Source organism: Protopterus annectens, chromosome 6.part1 (assembly GCF_019279795.1).
Source record: "Protopterus annectens isolate FY-2018-M chromosome 6.part1, PAN1.0, whole genome shotgun sequence".
NCBI classification, from domain to species: Eukaryota; Metazoa; Chordata; order Ceratodontiformes; family Protopteridae; genus Protopterus; species Protopterus annectens.
The window spans coordinates 149,874,045-149,890,780 of NC_056738.1; the positions used below are offsets into that span (position 1 = coordinate 149,874,045).

At 39.6% G+C, this 16,736-nt stretch overlaps 1 protein-coding gene across 1 annotated transcript in view; it reads left to right on the forward strand.

Annotated features, from left to right (window-relative positions):
* The window catches only part of ABCB11 (ATP binding cassette subfamily B member 11), a 991,743-nt gene that overhangs the window by 919,264 nt on the left and 55,743 nt on the right, over positions 1 to 16,736 (forward strand). The window lies entirely within an intron of this gene.

Consider the following 16,736-nt stretch of genomic DNA (forward strand, 5'->3'; position numbering starts at 1 on the left):
CTTCAGCTCTCCCTTTACTCTATTATGCAACAATGCTTTACATCATCTTTCCTACAGATTCCATATTGTCATAAACAACATTTTTTCCTATTTATCCATGTCCACTTTACTCCCCCAAACTTTCAATGCAAAGTTATATTCATATTAATATTCTTGAAACAATCCTCTTTACAATTTGCTGTAAAACGTATCCAAAACATCTTGTTATTCTTATAGTCAGGGGTCCTGATGGAGAGATGAAAAGTCAGCAAGCAAAGCAGAGTAGTAGGGCTGAACTTGAATTCATCCTCAGGTCTTGGTGAGTACCTTCACGAGGTGGACCCTGTTTTTCACAAAATCTTACCAAGGTGACACTGATATATAGAATATATATATATATATATATATATGTGTGTGTGTGTGTGTGTGTGTGTGTGTGTGTATTTATATAGCCTATATCATGGACAGAAGTAAATCAAAAATAAAAAAGATAGCTGGTGCACAAGACCCAGGATAAAAAAAGTGCCCAATCCTGGTAGGCGTACTGGTGCCAGAACTGGAAAAAATGACAGTGTAGAATCCTCAAAATATGGAAACATTCCTACAATGGGGCCAGGCCAGGCACAGGGGGAGGATGGCCCCCCTGTTGTAGAAGAAAGTAGCAGTCCACAAAAATGACAAAAATTGATTGGCCACAGAAAAGCCATAAAGATGATAGAGTAGACTATTGAGGATAAGAAAGAAATTATGTATTGTTACTGTTATGTAAAAAGCCCAGAATTTCTAGACAAAAGATATACAAAATGATTAAGGGAGAAATTAGATGAAAGAAAAATACTTCCACAGGAAAAACTGTCAGAAGCTTCAAATAAAAATTTGCGTTCATTAATACAACAGATTTTTAAAAAACAGTATATAGATCAAGAAATTGTGATCTGTCTGGAAAAAGAACATCTGAGGAAGTGAGAAAATATAAACAACAAAACCTAGAGATATTTGAAAAATATAAAACAGAAACATGGACATGGGAAAGAAAGAGCGATTTGATATGGTGCAATATTTATGCAAAGGAGAAAGCAAAACTAACCAATACAAAAAGAGCAACACCAAAGATATTTGAAGAAAAATACAGGGAAAGGAACAAAAATACTAAGAAAGATAAATGTGATAAAAGCAATCTGCAGTATTAGAACAGATCAGGATCTATTATGCACTACCGGAGATAACAAACTAAAATTTTCAAAAACGGCGGAAAGACTTAGAAGGTACAAAGGTAAATATAAGGAAAAAGCACAAAATAAGCAATTTATTGATGACCCAAAAAAGTTTTACAGAGAATTAGGAAATAAGGTAAAAGGAATTCAAAGGCCGCCAAAAAAAGAGGAAGTAGATACATTTTGAAGAAGTATCTACGAAGATCCTGTGGAACATAACAAAGATGCTAAATTGATAGAAGAAGTAAAAGAAAGAATAAGAAGTTTAAAGGTACAGAATATGAAATGGGATGAAATATCAGTCAGAGAGATTGAAACAAAGTTGAGAAAAGCCTCTAACTGGAAAACCCCAGGCCCAGATGCAGTACCTAACTTTTGGCTTAAAGTATTAACTACTTTGCATGAGGATTTAGCCATGAGTAAAAACTATTTATATGCACACCCCAAACACACACCACACTGGTTAACAACAGGAAAAACAATGCTTTTACTTAAAAGTGAACCTGCAAGCTACCCTAAAAATTATAGACCAATAACTTGTCTTCCAACAACTTATAAACTATACACAGGAATTGATGCTGACAGAGTTTATAGTCATTTAGAAGAAAACTCAATTATGGCAGTAGAACAAAAGGGCAATAAAAGAAAGTCATATGGAATAAAGGATCATTTGTTGTCAAACAAAGTTATGGTGGAGAACTGTAAGAAGGGGAAGAATCTAAGTATGGCATGGAGTGACTATAAAAAAGCATTTGATAGTATACAACATTCATGGATAAAAGAGTGCTCAAAAATGTATAAGATACACCCTACACTTATTGACTACATTACAGTAACCGTAAAACAGTGGCAGAACACTTTGCAATTAAGCCATGATAAAGGACAGATTATTATCACAAGGATAAAAATTCAAAGGGGGATATTCCAGGGTGACTCTTTGTCACCGTTGCTATTCTGCCTTGCCATAAATCCATTAAGCTGTTTATTTAACAGCTTAAGCCATGGCTACAATGTGACTCCTAGAAAACAACAAAGTCTAATGACTTCTCATCTTCTCTTTGTTGATGATTTAAAACTGCATAGCTCATCAGATGAGGAACTGAAAATACAGCTGCAGGTTGTCAAAACTTTTTCAGATGATATTGGAATATCATTTGGTCTTGATAAATGTGCAAAAGCAACCTTTAAAAAAGGAAAACTGCAGCACCAGAAAAACATCAGTTTGGGACAAGAATGTGATATAAAAGAACTTGAGCAAGAGGGAGTGTATAAATACTTGGGACTTGATGAAGGATCAGCAATAAAACATGAACAAATGTGAATAAAACTCAGTAAGGAGTAATTTAGAAGACTTAAATTAATCCTGAAAACAGCAATGACATCTAGGAACACGATCCAAGCTATAAATCAATTTGCTCTTCCTGTCCTTACTTATAATTTTGGAATGATTGACTGGCCCCAAAAAGTGTTGGACAGACTGGATATTAAAACAAGAAGGATGTTTCATGCTTATCAAATGATTTATAAAAATCAGTGTATGCCACGATTATATATTCCCCATGCTGAAGGAGGGCTGGTCCTCCTTGAAATTGATTACATGTATAGATCTGCAATCGTGGGACTCCACACATATTTACTGACCTCACAAGATCCAAATGTAGTGAAAGTTTTGAAATATGAAGAGAATAAATCTAAGATGATGTCTGCTTAATTTAACAGAAGCATATCAACGTCAAGCAGAAATGGAAATCAAACCAGAAGTAGATAAAAACCAGGCAGCAACTGAATGTGCCAAAACACAAAAGAAAGAATAAAAGGTGAAGGACCAGATGAGAAGGTAAGAAATGTGGAAAAAGCATAAATATATTTGCAAGTATAGAAAACCTCTGTAAGATCCTGATGTTGATCAAGAATGAACGCAGGAATGGTTAAGGAAAGGCAAATTCAAACCAAGAAATGAAAGGTTAATATTGGCAGCCCAAGACAGTGGGCTACATACATGCTGGTTTACAAAGTCCATTGAACATGTGGGAGAAACAGACATATGTAGGTTTTGTAAAACCGAATTTGAAACAGTCACACACCTTGTTGCTGGTTGCGATGCACTAACGGCAGAGGTACTGTATACTGAAAGGCATAATAATGTGGAGATACTATTACACTGGAGATTGTGCAAACATTATGGTATCAAAGTGGCTGAAAAATACTGGAAACATGAGCCACAAAGAATCACAGAAAATGATGAAGTTTATATCACGTGGGATCAGCCAATACCAACAGTTCAAAAGATAGATGCTAGAAAACCGGCTATAGTGGACTAAGAAAAGAAGACAAAAGTAGCATTGATCACTGAAATCGCTACACCCAGTGACTACAGTGTCTTGTGTACGGAGAGACACAAAGTCATAAAATACCTGGATCTGCAGGCAGAAATGAGAGCCATGTGGAATTAAGATACCCAGACAGTTTTAATAGTAGTAGGAGCAATGGGGTCTTATAAAAAGAATTTACAATTGTATTTAAATATGTTACCAATTCATGTAACACCATACAAATTGCAGAAGGAGTCATTAATGGGCACATTGCGGGTGCTGCTAAGAGCACTTTTGGTTGACATCAAAGAGTGAAACAATACTAATTTCATGAACTTTAATCGTACTTTGACTTAGATATGGGGTCCATTCCCATCATGGTATTAGAAACCCAAAAGACTTGGAGAAATTTCCCAACATTCATAAAATAAAATTAATATTTTTTCTGACTGTTTTTATCATCTTTTTTAATCCTTCCTGTAACCCGTCCCATAGAAACACAAATCATTTTTCATTACCTTGTTATACCATCCTTTCCTTACTCCTTTATATCTTGCACACTTATTTTCTGTTGTTTCATTTTCTTTTCTTATTATTTTCCTTCACGGATTTCTCCCATCTCCTTTTATTTATTCCTGCTTCTGCACTTGTTACTTTCAATGTAATTGATTTTTCACCATTTCCTCTTTAGTTTCACTGTTTTTATTACCCAGAAAAGACTCTATGATGCCATACTGGAAAAGTTAATTAACTCAGACTCTGCCCCAGATTGCTGTGAGTGAAAGGTTAGTTTATTTTTGCTTTCTTGTATTTTATATTGTTTCATTGACTTCTTATACTCTCTATATTGTGGTTTATTTTCTTTACACTTTGTTTTACTTGTATTCTGCTTTTAATTGCATATTTAAAATAAGAAAGAGACCACAGCTGTTTCACTTGTGAGTCACACAAAAATTAACCCCCCCCAGCCTCCTAAATTGGCACTGTTGAGTTTTTAACTTAGATATATTTCTAGTTGCCTGCCCCTTATGTTAATATATAAATATATATAATTATGTTAATCTGACCACATATTTCTTTCTCTTCCTTCTTTCACTGGCTATTGTGAGCAAAAAACTCCTCTTCAGCTATTTAAATTTATTGGCCATTCCACTGTATTCCATAGAGCCAGAATACAAAGTGCCCACCCCTTTCCAGTCTATCTTGCTGTTTTAAAATTAGCGACTCTCCACTTAGATTGCTAAAACTTAAGTTACCCTAAATTTCATGTCTAACTGCTTAGTGCACACTGCAGCTCTTTGAGTGTTAACTCATTTTTTTCCATCTTACATTTAAAATCTGCAACATCTAGTTCAAGACCACCAATTACTGGAGAGACCACATTCTGTCTCTCATTAGTCATATTGGGATTAGAGCTTCTGTTTTTCTGCTGGTGAGAGAAGGAGCATATGAATGTTATTTCCTAGAGACTGCTGATCACAAGGAAGCCTGCTAACTGCTTCATTGGTGCCAGCTTCAAATGTGTGCTTATAATTTGCTCTTAGTAAGAGAAAGAGCAGAGTGCATTGGTTCCTAACTGTTTCTGATTGGGCAGTGAGTGTCTGTGTTAGATCTTCCTCATTGGTCTGGTTGCTATTCAGTTCATCTGCCAGGAAAGGATACAACAAGCCTATAGACCTTTGAATCATCTGAGACAAGACTGTTGATCACCGAAGAGCCTGTAGCCTGCTTTTTATCTTGAGATTCTGCTTCTGGTGAAAGAAGTTGTGGTGAGACCAGCACTAGTAGTAGCCAGGCAGTAGTCAATTAGGTGAATCCCATCCTTTCATTATTCTTGACTAAACTAATTAATTCTCTTTAGTAAGTACTGCTTAATTATCGACTGTCTAACCTAACTACAGAATGTTTGCAAAATACTTCATCCATAAATCATCAGGGTCTACTTATTAGTTCCTCTCAAGTGTTTGGCAGTGTCTTGTATAGCCACAGACACCTTGAATTGACATTTTTCCTGTAAAGCACCCCTGAAAATTCATCAGTACCTAGTTGCACACAGGACAACTAGTTTGCAGTGACAAGCACTGCCCCTAGAGTTACAAACCAGATAGATACTTCTGAGATTACTTTATATTCCCACTGCAACCACCAAATCAATAAAAAGGACCTGTTGCCATGGATACGAACTTTCCTACTGTCTCCGTTACCAGCTTGGTAGATATGGGCATCCTAAGGCAATGTAGAAATTGCCTCATGTTTACTGACAGCCACCTAATTTTCAAACCAACTGATATGGTATATGAGAGATGTATTTATAAAATGTCACTGAAGGCAAAGCCTTCACACAAAACCACTCCTAATGTCAATCAGGTTGTCAGTAGCACATACGCTGCCCCCATCACACACAATTCAAAGCAGACACAGACCCACATAGACTAAGACACTTAAATGTAACCTTCCTAAGCCCCAAAGACCTACTAGAAGAAGTACACATAACAAATACCCTCAGCAGCCCTGACTGCACTCAAAACAACACCCACATCAACACATAGAGCCTCATCTCATGGAGTGTCTACCTCTAAGCCCATAAGGAAAGCCACCACACAATTCAACATTCTGGTCATCGGAGACTCCTTTGTGAGACACACTGAAGTCCCTCTCACAAGTCTGAGTAAGGAAAAAGTCATGGTCAGTTGCTTATCAGGGATCAGGATCTGCCACATTACACACACGCTCAATTCATTGGACCACAAGTACCAGTATGACTCAGTTATAGTTTATGTGGGTGTAAATGACCTGAGACATACCCTCCTAGGCTATATGAAGACAGACATCAAGTTGTTCTCAGTATATGTGTCTCAGGCTGGTATGAGCCTAGCATTAAGCAGTATTTTCCCTTCTCCAAGGGTGATTCCACAACATGAACAGAAGATGACTGACTTTAATAATTTGCAATATTTGCCATCATGAAAAGAGATGCTCAACATACCATGTTCCTTTGCCAGGACTGGTCTGCACCTCTCACATCTAGGCTTTCAAATATTAGCTAAATAATATCCTCCCCAGTAATGTCTTTTTAGGCAATGCCAAACTGAAGTAATTCTGACATAGCAAATCAAACCCAAGAAAATCTAAACGTGTCACTGCTCAATGCTAGGAGTTTAAACACAAAACTCCACTCCCCACAAGCTCTCCTCACCCTAGAGGATGCTAATGTCTGTGTGGTCACTGAGACATGATTAAAAGCTTCAGATAGCACACCAGCAGTGCAAGGCTATAATGCCTTCCACATATTTAGACCAGTTACCATACAGAAAGGGACTAAAGGTGGAGGTGTCTCGATTTACATCAAAAATAAATATACCTCAAGGCTGGTCAAACAAGGCAACGCACTTGTGCTTGTCTTCATTCAAATCTCCATAGGCAAAATGTCATTCCACTTCCTTACAAGCTATAGGTCACTCTCTATCACCAACGAAACACATAATGTGCATTTAAACTTATTGGAAACATTCACCATTCAACACATTACCATATTCACAGGCAACTTTAATTTCCCCACTATTAACTAGGAATCATATACAGCACTAAATGTGCAAGCAGAAATTCCCAGATTTTGTAAATACAAACTCTGTAGACCAGATTGTCAGTACACCAACCAGGCATGCAAACATACTAGATATGGTCCTCACTAATATGGGAGAGTGCTGCACACCCTCTAGTGTAATGTCTTCTCTGGTAAGGTCAGACCACAGAATAGTCTCCTCTGAAGTAAAAATAAATCCTGGAACCCAAGCTAATCCTGGAATGTTCAGAGACTACTCAAAGGTTAACTTCCTACTATTAAATGATAACCTCGGAAATTACAAGCCCTCATAAACCCTCATAACATTGCCGCCTATGTGGTACTGTCACAGAAACCCTATGCAAAGATGTTAACAGCTGCATAGAGGCAGCTGTACCCACCAAGAAGAAGAAGAACAGAACTAGCGCAAAAACAAGCCATCCTGATGAAATCACAGCATCAATAGGTGGTTTAACAGAAGGAAGGAAATCATGGCAAAAATTAGGAGGTGCAACACCAAGCAGGATAAAAGCACTCTCATCAAGCTAAATAAACAACTCAGAGGACAAATAAAGTCTACCAAAGCCACATTTGAGGTACATTTGGCCTCCCAGGCCAAGGACACCCATAAGACATTCTTTAACTATGTCTACAACCTCAAAGACAATACAGATTTGTCTGTTGAGCTCATTGTTAATGGTGCCACCTACGCTGAGCTAGAAGATATAGCAAACCTACTGACCAGCAAATTCAGCTCCAACTTTACTCCTATCACCAATAAACTTCACCTCAATAAATACCATCAAATATAACTCCCCTACTATCACTAGGGAAAAGGTCCTAAATGCATTCTCTAAGGCCAAGAACACTACAGCAATGGGGCCAGACAATATCCCAGGATCCCTTTTAAATGTCATGAAACATGACCTCTCATACTCTCTGGAATTGCTAGTCCACTGTATCCTCCAAACAGGGTTTGTGCCTCATGAATGGAGAACAGCAACAATCACCCTTTGTATAAAGGTGGGTAATCTACAGACCCTGGAAACTACAGGCCCATAAGTCTCACTAATCTCATATGCAAAGCCATGGAAGGAACTATCTTGGAAATGATTGATAATGACATTGGAAACATCCTGACTCTGGATCCAATCCAGTCTGGTTTCATCAAGGGCAGGTCATGCCTACTCAACATGTTGGACTTCTTTGAGAAGGTCACTAAAGGAATGGATGAGGGCAAAATAGTTCACATTGCCTACCTTGACCTGGCCAAGGCATTTCACACAATACCCCACTCATGCATTGTTGGCAAACTGAAGAGGTTAGGTCCAAACCCTTGTGCCACCCGGTGGATTACCAGCTGGCTCACAAACAGAACCAGGAAGATAGAATTGGGAGTCCATCTCTTCAGAGGCCAGTCACAAGTGGAGTCCCTTAGGGATCAGTCCTGGGACACTCTTTTTTGGTATTTACTTTTCTAACATCAAGGTCAAAGTCAATGGCCTCTGGCTGACTAAATTTGCAGAACTGCAAATTAGGAGCTGTCATTGAATCCCCCACTGACACAAATTTTCTCCAGGAAGGGCTGATACAGACAAATAACTGGTGTCAGAGCCATAGACTAAAACTAAATCCCAAGAAATGCATAACAGTATCCTTCGGGAAGTCATCCACCCCTGGTAACTATCATATTGACAGCACACTCCCAAGAGCTGACTCAGTAGTGAGGGACTTTGGGACACACAGAGACAGTAATCTATCCTTTGACCATCATGTGTCTACAGTAGTGAGAAAATCATTCTGTGTTGTGCATCTTATAAACAAAGGTATGTTATCCAGATCCAAGGAGTTCATTGTTCCACTGTATTCAGCATTCATCAGGAGCTATCACTGAGTAAAATGCCCCCTTTGGTGTGTATCTAACCAGGCACATCCAACAACTGGAATGCCCACAGAGGTTCCTCACTCAAAGAATGCTGGGTGTAAGTAACATGTCCTTTGCAGACTGCCTCACGGCCCTGTCCCTGTATTCTGCCTCCTACAAGCTGTTGAGAGGAGATCTATGCCTGGCATATAAGACATTGTCAGACCCCACCCTGATAGACCTCCTGCATATCCACAAAAAAAAACAGCACCATAATTACTGGTTCTAAAGACTTAAACCTTGCCTGTGATATAAATAGGACCTGCTGGAAAGACAGGTATGTATCCCAGAGACTACCCCTTCTCTGGACCAGGCTTCCCATCTATGTGAAACAGAGTTAGTCTCTAATACAAATCAAATGTAACTTGGGCAATTGGATGGAGAATAGGAAATTAATCCCTGGTTTGGCACCTATGGCTCTAATGGACACAGGCAGCCTGTAAATGTTTCACCTCCCAAGCCCCTGCTTGCACTCATCTAAGGTATCAGAACTTGTCAGAAATTTGGGACACATGGCTAGGCTTAAAAAGGCCCTTGTGGTCATTAACCTAGTACACACCTATGAACCGATGAGTACCAGTGGATGAATTAAATTTACTCTGTCCATGTTGCTTGGTGTTAAAAGTCACCCTCTTTTAATATGAATTAGTTTTGATCTCCCAAAATCTAAAATCTATATCTAACAACTCCTTCACCAGTTTCATGGAAAACAGATAACCCTTTTCCTCCTAAATATGATCATTTCTCTAAAGCATAAGTATTTAAGATGTATCCATCCATCCATCCATCCTCAACCTCTTTTTCCCATTTTGCACATGGGGTTGGGGTGTCACTTCAACAGTGACAATCATCTCGAGCCAAGGTACACTGCCGGGTGGCTAGCCCTGTGTGCTTTCTTAAAATAAGACACCTGAAATGTTTCCATCATGTTATTTTCTTTATTTCCTATAACATTTCTTTCAATATATTCAGTACTGAATCGTACCTTCCAACCCTTACTCCAATACAGTAATTACATTCAATGGAAAATAAATATCAGGCATCTATACCACCTCACCACACTTTTATTTATTTTTCTTTATTCCAATTAAATACTGTTGTCTATAATAACCTGTCAACACTTATCACTACCTCTTTCTTCATGCTTTATTTTTTACTATCATCACTAAATCATCTGCATAAAATAACAGCAAACATAATTTCACCCATTTCTCTATTCCCCACAAACACATACTTAAAGGGCACCTCTACTTCACCCCTCTTCAAACCTAAACTCTTCCTCTTACTCATCCATTCTCCATCACTGCCACATATGGCTTTTCATATACTGTCTGCAACATATTTATAACTTTTTTCTATACCACCCTCATTTCAGAGACCAGTTGGCATAATGGTTAAAGTCTTCACCTCCCATGCACAAAGGTACAAGGTTTGATCATGACCTTGACCAATATCTGTGTGAAGTTTGCATGTTCTCCTGGTATATCTGTAGGCTCCTTCACGCCTCTCAAAAACATGCTGGGTGTTTCTTCCACAAACTTCCCCCAAGAAATGTTCTGGGCAGCAGCACAGACTCAAGATGGTGCCATATAAGGGGAAGAGTTGTATAGACTAACCACTTTAGCAACAACTGCAGTGCACAGTATCCTCAGGCTAAAAGAACACAGACCAGAGACTGCACACTGCGGTAGGGTAGCAACTTGATTGTGAAAAAGATAGGTCTAGGTGTTCTTCAGTCATGTTGACTAATGTCACCAAATGGGCATGGGTATTTGCCTGTGATAAGTGGGTTGAGGTTTAGTCCTACTCCAACCTACGCCAGGGACCCATGTTAATGGTGGGAAGGATGTATGTGCCCCTATTAGTCAGTGTGTGTCCACCATAATGCCCATTTGCCCACCTTGGATTACTTTGGATAGCTCTCTTGAGTAAAAGCTGGAAGTAAAATGAATCAACCTGCTAAACATGAACTAAGAATTGATAGCGCCAATGTAGGTTCAATGACAGGACAGAGCTTTGAAGTGGATGCCATGATGGTAAGAAGAAGGCAGGACATATTATGTTTCCAGGAGACAAGATGGAAGGGCAGTGCAGAAATGCCAATGAGCTTAGGATACAGAGGCTACCTCAGGAGAAGGACAGGCTAGCAGTGGAGTAGATGAGGGAGAAGCTTCAGAAGACAGTGAGGGAATTACTCAGAATTAATGATAGATTCATGGCAATCAGACTCCAGTGATGGATTTGGACACTATTCATATTTTCAGCATATGCCCCAGAGCAGGGTTGTGATAGTGATGAAAAGAGTGTATTCAGACAGTAGTTGCTGAACCTACAAGAAAAATCAGGACAACATGAATTGGTGGTGATAATGGGTGACCTGAATGCACATATTAGGACAGACAGAACAGGATATGAGGACTGCCTGGGTCCACATGGGTGGAGCAACCGGAATAAAGAAGGAGACGGCATTCTAGACTTCTGTCTGGCATATGGCTTGATGGTGGCCAACACATGATTCAGCAAGAGAGACAGTCGGATGATTACATACAACAGTGGCCAACATGCAACTCAGGCAGACTTTGTCCAAGTAAGGAAATGGCAGTGGAGTAGCATCAGTGATTGCAGTGTTATCTGCAGTGAAACAGCAGCCCACAACATAAAGCACTGAGTTGGCACAACCAGCTGCAAGCAGTCATCAAAGAAGGCTGGGAGGTTAATAGAGACCAGGCTGAAGACCTGGAATCATCATCATCATCATCATCATCAACCTCCTTTTCCCCATTTATCTACATGGGATCAGGGTATAGTGTCAACTGTTATCACCTCTCTCTCTCTCTCTCTGTTCAGTGCCATTCTTCTGCCTTCTTCAACACTCATGCTGGACTGTCACAGGTCTTCTTTCATACAATCCATCCACCTCTTTGCTGTACACCCTTGCTTCTTCTTGCCTTCTTTCTGTCTTTCCCAAATCTTCACTAGATTTTCTTATCTTTTTCTGCACATGTACTCAGACCACTGTAATCTGTTCTCTTTGACCTTCTCTGCAATTGGAGCTACTTTGGCTTCTGCTCTTATGTCCTCAATTCTTCATTTGTCCTACAGTGTGCACCCTATCACCTGTCTCAGACACTTCATCTCCATCACCTGTAACTTCTTTAACTGCAGAGGCCTTTCCTGCCCAGGTTTCTGTGCCATGCAGTAGTACTGGTCACACCACTGTTTTGTACACCTTACTTTTCGGCTTCTTTGTCATTTTTCTGTCATATTCTACACCTGACACTGTGCCTCTTGGTTGCAGTCCCTTTAATTCTAGCTTTGACCTCCTCATTCAGACTTCCCTTCTCCTCAACTACCCCTCCCAGATACTTGAAGCTGTGAACCTGTTCCACTGTCTTCCCTTCTATTTCATTTCTCAGCTTCTTCTGAACTCCACCATTTGCTGCCATTACAACTGTCTTTAGCTGTACTTAGTTTCATCCCATGTGCCTTCAGTTTTGCATTCAATTCCTCTATCCTTTGCTGAAGGTCTTACTCAGAGTCAGCCTGTAATGCCACGTTGTCTGCACACAGCAAATTTCTTGGTCTGTCCCCTCCAACTTGTTCACTAATGTAGTCCATCACTGTTACGAATAGCAGTGGGCTCAGAGCTGAAACCTGATATATACTCACTCCCACTGGGAACCCCTCTGTAAGACCAAACACTGTTCATACTTGAGTCATTGGATCCTTGTACATAGACTACACTAACTCTACCAATATACCTGAGACTTTCAACCACTGCAGGACTGCCCAAATCAGCTTTCTTGGGACCTTGTCATATGCTTTCTCCAAGTCTAAGAATGTCCAGTTGGAGTCTTTTCCTCGTCTCTAGCTTCTTCTTAAGTATCTGTCTCACTGCAAACATCAGGTCAGTTATGCTGCATCCTGATCTGAATCCATAAAGCTCATCTCCCATCTTACTTTCTATTACTCTGCATATTCATTTATTAGTCGTCCTTTCCGGAACTTTCATGCAGTGTGACAGGAGTTCTGGTCCAACTTGACCATAAGACTCTCAACTCAGATAATACATTTATCTTTAATGTCACTGAGTATGTGCATATCATTTATCAAAGCACTTCTTATCTATGAACATTCTTCCACTGATAATCAACTGGCATGCAGATTGCTACCTGTCTGTCCACTGTGACCAATTCAAGTCATTTTATTGAAGTAAAACTGCATTGTGCAATTACATTCCCTACTAAAACACATTCTATTATGCCTCAGATGCAAATTGCAGTGTGCAGTGATGGTTCTTAGTTGCAATATGTATGGAATTGGTAGCATATTATTGCAAAAATAATGCAGTGCATTAACACATTTGATATACAAAAACAACATTCGAATCATTCTTCTTCTTGAGCAACAATGCAGATTTTCATGAATGTGCACTACACCATTTTCTCTGCAGTCAGACCTCCCAACCATTCCAAATTACTCGGTTTTTACCGAGTTTTGGGGTCCAAATGAAGGGGTGCCACGATTCCCGAGTGGCACCCCTTCATTTCCAATTTTTCTTTTGCTTTTTTAAAACTTTCGCGCTGTTGGAGCTGACGTCATCACGTGCACAATGATGTCAGTGCCGTCAGGCTACCAGCCAGTCGGAATTGAGCTCAAGGAGCTCGCATCATCATTTCCAGCTGGCTGAATTACATTAATGGCAGGAATTGCAAGCTGGAGGGCCATGAAGCAGAATTAAGTTAACAGTGGGAATCGCCGAGACAGGATTAATGGTAGCCAGGAATTGCAAGCTGTTTGCCGAGCCAGGGGGAATTGCAAGCTGTTCAGGATTAATGGCAGCCAGGCCGCGAAGCAGAATTAAGTTAACAGCAGGAATCGCTGTTCAGGAAGGATTAATGGCAGCCAGGGAGGGAGGAATAACTACTCAGGGTAAGTGTGTGTGTAAAAATAATAGTGGTGGGTACATACATAAATGTCCTGGGTATTGCAAAATAAGTCAGAAATTGTATCCCCAGATTATCTAGATACTCAGAGCTTCTGGAAGCTATCATTCCTGACTGACTGTACAGGAGAAAATATGCTTTCATGTTGGCTTACAGGCAAGAGAAAGTGTGCTGTGTTCTCTGCTTATTTAACAGAGCAACTGCTTCTGTTTTGTGTTTTAATGGCTGCAGAAGAACGTGCTTTCAGTTTCATGTACATATTGGCTTGGCTTACAGGAAGTGAAAGTGTGTGCTTGCCTTGCTTACTTAACAGAAATTGCTTTTGTTTTATTGTATTTTAATGGCTGCAGGAGAAAATGTGCTTTCATGTTCACGTTGGCTAACTTGGCTTACAGGCAAGAGTGTGTGCTGTGCTCTCTACTTAGAGAAACTGCTTTCAGTCAGACCTCCCAACCATTCCGAATTACTCGGTTTTTACCGAGTTTTGGGGTCCAAATGAAGGGGTGCCACGATTCCCAAGTGGCACCCCTTCATTCCCGATTTTTCTTTTGCTTTTTTAAAACTTTCGCGCTGTCGGAGCTGACATCATCACGTGCGCAATGACGTCAGCGCTGTCAGGCTACCAACCAGTCGGAATTGAGCTCAAGGAGCTTGCATCATCATTTCTGGCTGGCGGAATTACGTTAACGGCAGGAATTGCAAGCTGGCGGGCCGCGAAGCAGAATTAAGTTAACAGCGGGAATCGCAGAGACGGGATTAATGTTAGCTGGGAATTGCAAGCTGTTCGCCGAGCCAGGGGGAACTGCAAGCTGTTCAGGATTAATGGCAGCCGGGCCGCGAAGCAGAATTAAGTTAACAGCGGGAATCGCTGTTCAGGAAGGATTAATGGCAGCCAGGGAGGGAGGAATAACTACTCAGGGTAAGTGTGTGTATAAAAATAATAGTGGTGGGTACATACATAAATGTCCTGGGTATTGCAAAATAAGTCAGAAATTGTATTCCCAGAGTATCTAGATCCTCAGAGCTTCTGGAAGCTGTCATTCCTGACTGACTGTACAGGAGAAAATATGCTTTCATGTTGGCTTACAGGCAAGAGAAAGTGTGTTGTGTTCTCTGCTTATTTAACAGAGCAACTGCTTTTGTTTTGTGTTTTAATGGCTGCAGATGAACGTGCTTTCAGTTTCATGTACATATTGGCTTGGCTTACAGGAAGTGAAAGTGTGTGCTTGCCTTGCTTATTTAACATAAATTGCTTTCATTTTATTGTATTTTAATGGCTGCAGGAGAAAATGTGCTTTCATGTTCACGTTGGCTAACTTGGCTTACAGGCAAGAGTGTGTGCTGTGCTCTCTACTTAGATAAACTGCTTTCATTTTACTTGTATTTTAACAGCTGCTGGAGAAAACGTGGTTTCAGTTTCATGTACATTTTGGCTTGGCTTACAGGAAGAGAAAGTGTGTGCTTATTTAACAGAGAAATTGATTTTGTTTTACTAGTATTTTAACGGGTGCAGGAGAAAATGTGCTTTCATGTACATATTGGCTAACAGGCAAGAGAAAGTGTGTGCTTTAACAGAGACTGCTTTTATTTTGATTTTACTGCTGCAGGAGAAACTATGCTTTAATGTTCATATTGACTTGCAGGTAGAGCAATGTGTGCTTTACTTATTTAACAAACTTCTTTTGGTTTACTTAACAGCTGCAGCAGAAAGTGTGTCTGAGAGAGACTGGAATGTTGGCTCATAAATACTTTTGGTCTGTTTCTCTTAAAAATTTTGTTTTCTGGCAAATCCAATGAGAACTAAATTCACTAAATAATCATTGCCATTTAAGTTTCAGTCTTCCTGTCTTTCAGGAAATGCATGCTTGGTAACACAAAACATTTTATACTATCATACAAGCAATGTTTAAAATGTGTCCCTTGTTTTGGTCTTTTGTCCCCTTCCCAATAAATTTTTGGTTATTTCCAGATTTCTTATGCTGCATAGGTCTTCAGGGGGAGAGGAGTATAGTGCTGTTTATAGTAAGTGTGTTTGTGTTGTCAGTAGACTCAGTAGTATGATGGGTCGAATACTTACTTTTGATATAGAAGGCTGTGGGTTCTACTCCCACTGCATGTAGATTGCTGATACTGTACTCTCTTGTACTTTGCAGTCCTGAGAATGTTCTCTTTGGCAGAGACGGCTAGTAATTATGAGCCTGTTATCAGTTTACCATCAATTCCCTGTGGTAATATTGCTAGCTTTTTTTTTTTTTTTTTATGCAACGTAGGCAATTTATATCTCAAGGGCAACAGGCATGTTATTTGTAGATGAAACAATGAAATATTAAGTTGTTTGCTAGCAGCAACCTCTTCATTAGTTACATATCTCCTTAATGTGGAAATATTATGTGACTTTTACTTCTGCAGAGATTGTGCATATTTACTGATACTGGTGGATTGTAGACATTATTCATACTTTTATGATGGAAATGTTCTGAACTGGGCAGTTTAGTCAAATATTGGTTCATGCATTTTGCCTCATTGCTTACTGTAAAGGTGTTCAAAACAATACATTTAAAACGTGCTGTAGCAAGTATGCTGTATTATACAAGCAATATAATTTAATATTGTCCGGAAGATGTATCAAAGAACACATGTAATGTTTTGTGTGCAAGGGGGCCTATGATTTGAAAACAGCCCAAAACTAATCTTACCACTGGCCAGATGCATTTTCTTTGTGGGTCTCAATGCTGTTTCAATGAATGTGAGTTTCAAGGGCAGAGAAGTTATAATGCTAAGTCTATTTTCATTGTGAGA